Source organism: Nelumbo lutea, chromosome 4, assembly GCF_056320005.1.
Source record: "Nelumbo lutea isolate HS-2025 chromosome 4, American lotus-T2T, whole genome shotgun sequence".
In the NCBI taxonomy this organism is placed as follows: domain Eukaryota; kingdom Viridiplantae; phylum Streptophyta; class Magnoliopsida; order Proteales; family Nelumbonaceae; genus Nelumbo; species Nelumbo lutea.
This window is the reverse complement of record NC_142687.1, coordinates 73,128,692-73,137,781: the sequence shown is the minus strand read 5'-3', so window position 1 is coordinate 73,137,781 and position 9,090 is coordinate 73,128,692. Positions and strand designations below refer to the sequence as shown.

The 9,090-nt window shown below is 39.5% G+C and overlaps 1 non-coding gene across 1 annotated transcript; it reads right to left on the bottom strand.

The window, feature by feature from the left end:
- Positions 1-942: 942 nt before the first annotated feature.
- On the bottom strand, positions 943-1,049 carry LOC148861076 (small nucleolar RNA R71). The gene has a single exon (XR_016095283.1). It is a non-coding gene; the product is annotated as a small nucleolar RNA R71 (small nucleolar RNA).
- Between the last annotated feature and the right edge of the window lie 8,041 nt (positions 1,050-9,090).

The following is a 9,090-nucleotide window of genomic DNA, read 5'->3' as shown; positions in this document are numbered from 1 at the left end:
CAAGCCTAACTCAGGACTGGTTTTAGTTTATTTCAGGTCCTTTTAATATATTTTTCAGATCAGATCTGATATCCGCCCTAAAGCATCACAGATTTGATTCCAACCTTAATGAATGTATATTGTAGTGTATACCAATGAGTGTGTATGAGATATACAGCTTAGATCTGAATTATTATTTGTTAATTTTCTCTAGACTAACAATACCAAAGACTTGTAGATCTGAACTCAACTAAATTGGATCTGAATTCAGATGTTGCAATCGATGGATGTAGATAAAGGAACCTTGAATAAGATGTTGATCTGCTTTTAGTTAGCTGTATTTATTTGTTTTAGGATGTAGGTTTGTATATTCCAATACTTCGCTATACATTTTTAGTTGTAATAAGGTTAGTTATTTTGTGAATATTGGCTTGTTTATTGCCTTGACTTTCGTAGTTTCTGACAAGCAGAGTCGAGCTGGAGGAAATCCTCTACGACCCGGAGATTGAAAGAACTCTCCGTGTCCGACTAAGAACAGCCAAACAAGTCTAGCAAGAAGCTCAAGAAGCTCAAGAGGCTCAAGAAATGGCTGTGCAGAGGACTATGATGGACTATGCCAAACCCACTCTCACTGGAGCTGCCTCCAGCATTATCAGGCCCAATATTGCTGCTAACAACTTTGAGATCAAACCTGTCATCATACAAATGATTCAAAACATGGTGCAATTCTATGGATTGGCCCACGAAGATCCCAATGCACACATTTCTAACTTTTTAGAAATTTGTGACACCTTCAAACACAATGGGGTAAGTGATGATGCCATTAGGTTGAGGTTATTCCCATTTTCTTTGAAGGATAAAGCCAAAGCATGGCTGAATTCATTACCGGCAGGATCAATAGCTACGTGGGATGAAATGGCCAGCCGTTTTCTCTCTAAATATTTTCCCCCTTCTAAAACTGCTAAAATGAGGAATGACATCACTACTTTTTTTTAGCAAGAGGGTGAATCATTATACGAGTCATGGGAACGATACAAGGAGCTGTTAAGGAGAGTTCCTCACCATGGCCTCCCCATTTGGCTGCAAGTGCAGACTTTCTATAATGATCTTACTAACTCAAATAAGACCATATTAGATGCTACAGCCGGAGGGTCCATAAATAATAAAACTCCTGAGGTTGCCCACGCACTTATTGAGGAAATGACAGCCAACAACTATCAATGGCATTCTGAAAGAACTCAAACTAGGAAGCAGCATGGCTTGCATAATGTTGATAATTATACGACACTATCTGCACAAATAGGAGCACTCAGTAAAAAAATAGATGAAATGCAGATAGCTGCCATGCATGTGCAGCCTCTTAATTGTGAATTGTGTGGGGGAGGCCACATCAGTACTGAATGCCAAGTTGGCAATCAGTTCTGGCCATCTACTGAACAAGTTGACTATGTCAGCAATTCGTCAAGATAGTAGGGTTATCAGAGTCACCATACTTTTCATCCAGGATGGAGGGGACATTCAAACCAGTCCTGGCCAAATCAGCATACTTCCAAGTCGTTCCACCAGACTTATCATCAGCCTGAACCAAAGTCCAATTTGGAGGAACTAATGACAAAATTTATAGCAGGTGCAGAAACCAGGTTCCAGAACCAGGAAGCCTCAATCAAAAACCTGGAAAACCAAGTGGGGCAATTGGCACAATTAATCTCTTCCAGACTGTCGGGAACTCTTCCAAGCAACACTGAAGTGAATCCATGAGAGCAGGTGCAAGCTAATACCTTAAGGAATGGAAAAGAGTTGCCCAAGGTAGAAAAGAAGAATTGGGCTGAACCCAAGGTAGAAACAAGGCTTGGGACCGGACAACAGAAGACGGAACAACCAAAAGCACAACAAGGGATGCACCAGCTGCCACAAGTTCCATTCCCTAATAGGCTGAAGCAACAAAAATTGGAAAAAGAATTTGCTAAGTTTCTTGAAATATTTAAAAGTTTACATATTAATATTCCTTTTGCTGATGCTTTAGCCCAGATGCCACACTATGCAAGGTTTTTGAAGGAATTATTGGCAAACAAAAGGAAACTGGGAGATGTGGCTACAGTTGTTTTAAATGAGGAATGTTCTGCTATCCTTCTGAACAAACTACCTCAGAAACTCAAAGATCCAGGGAGTTTCACTATTCCTTGTACCATTGGCAGTTTAAAATTTGAAAAAGCTTTATGTGACCTGGGAGCTGGCATCAATTTAATGCCATATTCTATCTTCAAGAAATTGGGGTTGAATGAACCCCAACCCACTAGAGTGGCATTACAATTGGTTGATAGATCTATTAGACATCTTAGGGGGATCATAGAAGATGTGTTAGTTAATGTTGACAAATTCATTTTCCCAGTTGATTTCATTGTGTTAGACATGCAAGAAGATGTGGAGGTCCCGCTTATCCTAGGGAGACCTTTCCTGGCTACCGGGAAAGCAATGATTGATGTCCAACAAGGACAACTCAGCCTTAGGATACAAGATGAGGAGATATTTTTTAAAATGTTTGATGCTATGAAACATGCACCCTCTAGTGATGATTCTTGTTTTATGATTGATGCCATTGAATTGACAATTGATGAATGCTTCCAAGTAAGTAGAATAATTGATCCTCTTGAACTCTGCCTCTAGCAGGGAGAACTTGAAGAAGGAGAAAATGAAGAAATAAACCTCATGATAGCATACCTGAATGATAAGCCTCAATTCAAGGGAAAGGGGTTTCTTAAATTAGAGAACTTAGGCAAATTGCCTGGACCATCAGGTAAGCCATCACCCCAAGAACCCCCCACCCTTGAGCTGAAGCAATTACCATCCCATTTAGAGTATGCTTTCCTTGAGGAACCATCAGATCTCCCCGTGATAATTTCCGCAGCACTAAATCCCTTACAAAGAGAAAAATTATTAAGAGTGCTACGGGAACACAAAAATGCTATAGCTTGGAAGGTAGAAGATATCAAATGCATTAATCCATCAATCTGCACTCACAGAATTTTGATGGAAGAGGACAGCAAGCCTTCCGTTCAGCCCAAAAGGCGCCTGAACCCCAACATGAAAGAAGTGGTAAAGGCTGAAATAATTAAGTTGTTAGATGTTGGGATCATTTATCCTATTTCTGATGGTTCTTGGGTAAGCCCTGTGCAAGTTGTGCCCAAGAAAGGGGGTATGACTATTGTTCCAAATGAGAAAAATGAACTCATCCCTACTAGAACCGTCACTGGATGGCGTGTGTGTATTGACTATAGAAAATTAAATGAAGGCACCTGGAAGGACCATTTCCCTCTCCCATTTATGGACCAAATGTTGGAGAGGCTAGCTGGGCATGAGTATTATTGTTTATTGGATGGATATTTAGGGTATAACCAGATACCAATTGCACCAGAAGATCAAGAAAAGACCACTTTTACTTGTCCATATGGAACCTTTGCATACCGAAGGATGCCCTTTGGGTTATGTAATGCCCCAGCTACCTTTCAGCGATGTATGATGTCTATATTTTCTGATATGGTTGAAAAATTTATTGAGATCTTTATGGATGATTTTTCAGTTTTTGGCTCTTCGTTTGATGCATGTTTGAATAATTTGGAACATGTGCTTACTAGATGCAAAGAAACACATCTTGTGTTGAATTGGGAGAAATGTCATTTTATGGTGCAAGAAGGCATAGTGCTTGGACACAAGATCTCTCAAAGAGGTATAGAAGTCAACAAGGCCAAGGTGGAGGCAATTGAAAAACTGCCACCCCCAACATCTGTTCGTTCTTTGAGAAGTTTCTTAGGACATGTCGGATTCTTTTATTGCAAGAGTTTGACATTGAGATTAGAGACATGAATGGTGCTGCAAACCTGGCTGCTGAGTATCTCTCCCGGTTGGACAAGGTAAGCTCAAAAGAGGAGATAACCAACAACATTCAAGAAGAATTTCTGGATGAGCAGTTGTACTCAATACAGAAATACTCATATCCTTGGTATGCTGATTTTGCTAATTATCTAGCTGCACAAGTCCTTCCTCCTAACCTTTCATATCAACAGAAAAAGAAATTCCTTTCTGATGTAAAATACTATCTGTGGGAGGAACCCTTTTTGTATAAATTGTGTGCAGATTAGATCATAAGGAGATGTGTCCCTGAGGAGGAGATGGAGTCGGTACTCCAATTTTTCCATGATAAAGAAGCAAGAGGTCATTTTGGAGGTAGTCACACTGCAGCCAAGGTTTTGCAATCATGTTTTTATTGGCTCACACTTTTCAAAGATGCCCAAAGGTATGTGTCCACATGTGACAAATGCCAAAGATCTGGAAACATTTCCCGACGGAATGAAATGCCCCTTTCCAATATTTTGATATGTGAAATCTTTGATGTTTGGGGTATAGATTTCATGGGACCTTTCCCAAATTCTTTTGGAAATAAGTTCATCCTCGTTGCAGTTGACTATGTATCCAAATGGGTAGAAGCAATGGCTTTACCCACAAATGGCTCAAGAAGGGTGGTACACTTCTTAAAGAAGCTATTCTCTAGATTTGGCACTCCGTGAGCTATAATTAGTGATAGGGGAACTCACTTCTGCAATAGCCAATTTGAAAGGTTAATGTAGAAATATGGAATTACACATAAATTAGCTACCCCTTATCACCCTTAAACCAGTGGCCAAGTGGAGTTGGCTAACAGGGAACTCAAATGAATTCTGGAAAAGACCGTAGCATCTGCCAGAAAAGATTGGTCCATCAAATTAGATGATGCATTATGGGCATACAGAACTGCATTTAAGACACCCATTGGCATGTCCCCCTACAGATTGGTCTTTGGTAAAGCATGCCATTTACCAGTTGAATTAGAACACAAGGCCTATTGGGCTCTTAAATTCTTAAATTTTGACATTCAGGTCACAGGGGCTAAAAGGCGGTTGCAATTGAATGAATTGGATGAATTCAGACTTGCCGCCTATGAGAATGCCAAAGTTTATAAAGAAAGAATAAAAAATTGGCATGATAAGAACTTGCTGAGATGGGACTTTTATGTAGGCCAACATGTATTGTTATATAATTCCCATCTCCGATTGTTTCCAGGTAAGCTGAGATCCAGGTGGTCTGGACCCTTTACCATTTCACAGGTTTTTCCCCATGGGGCTATAGAACTCACCCACCCAGTTCAGGGCACGTTTAAAGTAAATGGTCAGTGCCTGAAACCATATTTAATGGGCGGTACTATACCCCCTCCATCCACTATTTATCTTGATAACCAATAATCGTTTATGCTTGCTCATGAACAGGTTAAGGCATCTTTTTGTCATTTATCTTTTTTAGAATATTAGTTAGTAAAATAAAGTTTTTTTTCTCAAAATTCCAATTCTTTAAGGACTCAGTTCATCCATTTCTTTTCTTTAGTTTGCTCTAGCAAGTGTGATTCCCTAACACTAGGAACATTGAGGACAATGTTCATCTTAAGTGTGGGGGAGTGAGCCCGAGGCTAGGGTATGGGGGCTGAAACCATGCACCTCATTCACCCCAACACACATATGCATGCAATGACATAACCAAAAAAAAAAAAGACTGGAACTCCTCAAGTTCATTACTATCTATTTGATGATTTTTAAGAAGGATTTCAATGAGTTGAGGGAGACCAATGTATTTGCTAAGTTTTTATTCTTGCAAATGACCCAACTTAGTATATGCATGAGAAAAAGGGGAGTTGAATATGTCTTTCAGCATGACTAGCCCTAACTACCTTCATGTGTATGAAAGCACTTGATTTCATGGTTAATGGTCAAGAGAGCTAGTGCACATCTGAAGTGCTGATTCTTGAGGTTCAAAGAAGGACAAAAGCCCAAATTGACTGCTATTTTGAGCTGAATAGTAAAACTAGCAGCTCAAAACATGAGTTTTTTTTTATCTACCTCAAGCATGTGACCAGTGTGAGATGGAGCATAAAATGCACTCACACCAAAAAAAAAAAAAAAAAGAAAGAGTGTGTGTGATGGAGCATAAAATGCACTCACACAGAAAAAAAAGAAAAGGGTGAGATGGAGCATAAAATGCACTCACCCCTAGAAATAAGTAATGATGGTGACAGTTGAGGTCCAAGAGGGCATACTAAGTTGAACTCTCATTAAGATAAAGTTACAGATGTGAAACTTAGTGTAATTTGATTATTAACTTTGACAATTAAGGAGCTTAATTATATATTGATTGGGAGTGAATGCTGGACTTTAATGAAATTCGTATTCTCCTTTCCTTGGATCTTATACATATGTTAAATGGTAATTTACAAGAATAAAAGTTGAGCACTTACAACAGTTCCCCGACTACTCAATACATTTCTATCTTAAAAAGTTCACCAGGTAAATAGTGAGAACAGAAGGGGGGAATGTTCAGTTTATGGCTGATGTCTTTGCTTGAGGACAAGCAAAAGCTTAAGTGTGGGGGTATTTGATGAACCTACAATTTATCTATATTTTATGAGGTTTTTGCATTAAATTTTATGCTGGTTTAATTAGATTTTGCCCTATTTTAGCTTGATTGCAAGAAAGATTTCAAGGGCAGCCAAATCAAGAAAAAGAAGGCAAAAGCAAGAAAAGAAAGCCCAAAATTTATCAAGTTCAGCCCAGCCCAGCCATGAGAGCAAGGGATTTTCATTCGGCCCAAGTAGTGCAAACTAACTCTTTGGAAAACCCAAGGGAAGAAGCCTAGCAAGAAGGAAATTTCAGCCTATCCCATTTTTAGCCCAAAGAACAGCCTAGAGTGTAGCCTACATGAGCTCAAAAGCAAGCTAAGTTGCAGCCCAAATAGCAGCCCAAAGGGAGCTAGGGGCGGCAACTCCTAGAAGTTTCTTGAAGAGAAGGAGGGAGCACTCTAGAAGGTTCATGAGGGGTATAATACACCCAATTCTAGAGACTTCAAGAAGGGGCAAGAGCCCCCTTGAAAAACTATATAAGGAGGCCTCTAGGAGGGGGGAGGGGTGTTCAATTGCTTGAGAGGAAGGCTCTCCCACTCTTAGAGGTTCGGCCACCTTGAGAGAAGAGAAGAAAAGAAGGTTAGGCACAAGGAAGAAGAAGAAGAAGGGCTGAAGGAAGTTCAAGACAAGCAAGCTAGAAGAAGAAGGTGAGTTCAAAATTGGGGGTTTGTGATTCAAAGATCATTTGTAATAACTCAAGTGTAGTTTCATTCTCCTTTAATTTGAATTCTGTTTCTTTGTTATATTTTCTTTCTTCTTTCTCCTTCTTTCATTATTCCTTGATGTTTTTCAGCTTGTAAAATTTCAGTTCAGCAATCTAATTCTTTTCGATTCATTCGAATGGTAATGAATTGTACTTGGAGTTTCTTGAATAAGGGTGTTTTTGTAGATTAATTCGGCCAACTAAACTTCAAAACTCAGATCTGAATTCTCAGATCTGAGATTGCAAGATCTAAATTGCTTGAAAGAGAACTCAGATCTGCAATTTTCAGATTGGTCGAATGGATCTAAAGCTTGGACTTCCTAGAGTGCTTGAGAGAGACTCTAGGAATTCAGATCTACTATTCAAGAACTGAATTGGATGCAAGATTAGAGATAACTTGCACAATTCAGTTGGTGATCAATTCAGTTTTGAATTGATGCCTTAGAAGTGTTTGAAGAAATGCATGCATGGGGATTAGATTCTTGTTAGAGATAGAAGAATTGTCACTCATGCATAGGATGAACATGTGCTTGAGAGAGGCTGTTCATGACCCTGGGGTTTCACCAAACCAAGGCTCAATCATGATTTATTCGAATGATCCAATTTGATAGATTGCTGAATTCTGAGATTAAAATTTACTGCTTACTCTTCTAACCTGATTTGAAGGCAATTGGACCAATGATTTAGATAGATTTTAATTTAGGATTTTTAGCTTTCATTAATGTTTTGATTTATTTGTTAATCAGATAAGAAGTACTCAATTTAGTATTGATACTTGTTTCCTAAATCCTCGTGGGAACGATACTTCACTCACTACTTTATTACTTGAACGGCTAGTGCACTTTCTAGTGTCACAATGAGCCACACATCAACTGCCTTCATCACGGAGCTCGGCCTATACTGTTACAAGGTTATGACCTTCAGGTTGAAAAACATGAGGGCAACCTTTCAGAGGCTTGTAAATAAATTATTTGTGTCGTTAATCGGTAGAAAAGTAGAATGCTATGTTAGGCAGTTTTTTCTATGCCCTTAGCTTCAATCTGATTTGATGTACTTTTGTTATTTAGTGGAAATAAATAAAATGCATGTTTGATTCATGTTGTTTGATTTAATTCTATGTAAAATCCTAAAACTGGAAATTTATAGAGACTCGTGTTAGTTTTAAATGTTCACAGCCGTTGGATAAGTCTGGGGAGATTTATCTTGCCAAGGCTGATACTGGTGTGCCACCAAGTGTTGGGATGGCCTGTCTCAGCCACCAGGGTAAGACCCGAGGCATATGTAGTATGGGATTACTTGAATCCTTGAACCGGACCAGATTTCCAGTATTGCCCTGGACCTTGGAGATAGATGGGCAAAACTGGAAAGTTACACCTGACCCCTAGACTCGATTATGACATTTCACTAGGTGTTGGATCAGGCTGCCTTTGATATGCCAATCAGTGAGATCCTTAGTGGGGATCAAAACCTGGGTATGTTGGGACAGTTTGAGAATTCATCTGAGTGGGTGATCATAGTGACAGAATCAGCCACTTTGTCGGACAAAGGGTAATGAACGGGAATGCACTCTCTCTGATGGAAACTAAACTGCTGGCAGTTGATTTCAATCGTTGGAATTTTGTTTTGAAAAATTAATATATTTATATATATATATGTGTGCGGTTTCAAATTGTTTGCAAATGGTTTTAATTCCCGGGATCCATGTGAGAGGAGAGTGCGGCACTGTACCTTGCAGCCGATGGAGAGGTCCTCTCTTGTCGGGCAGTGCTTGATCATTAAGGGCTGAGAGGTTAAGTGTAAGACCATTGAGGATAATGCCTGATGGGCTAATCTTGCACCTGCCCACAGTCCCTGGGTTTTTTATAAGATGGCTTGGCCCAGGGACCAGTTAATGTAAGTGTTGGGCCCATAGGGTCCATATGATGGACTC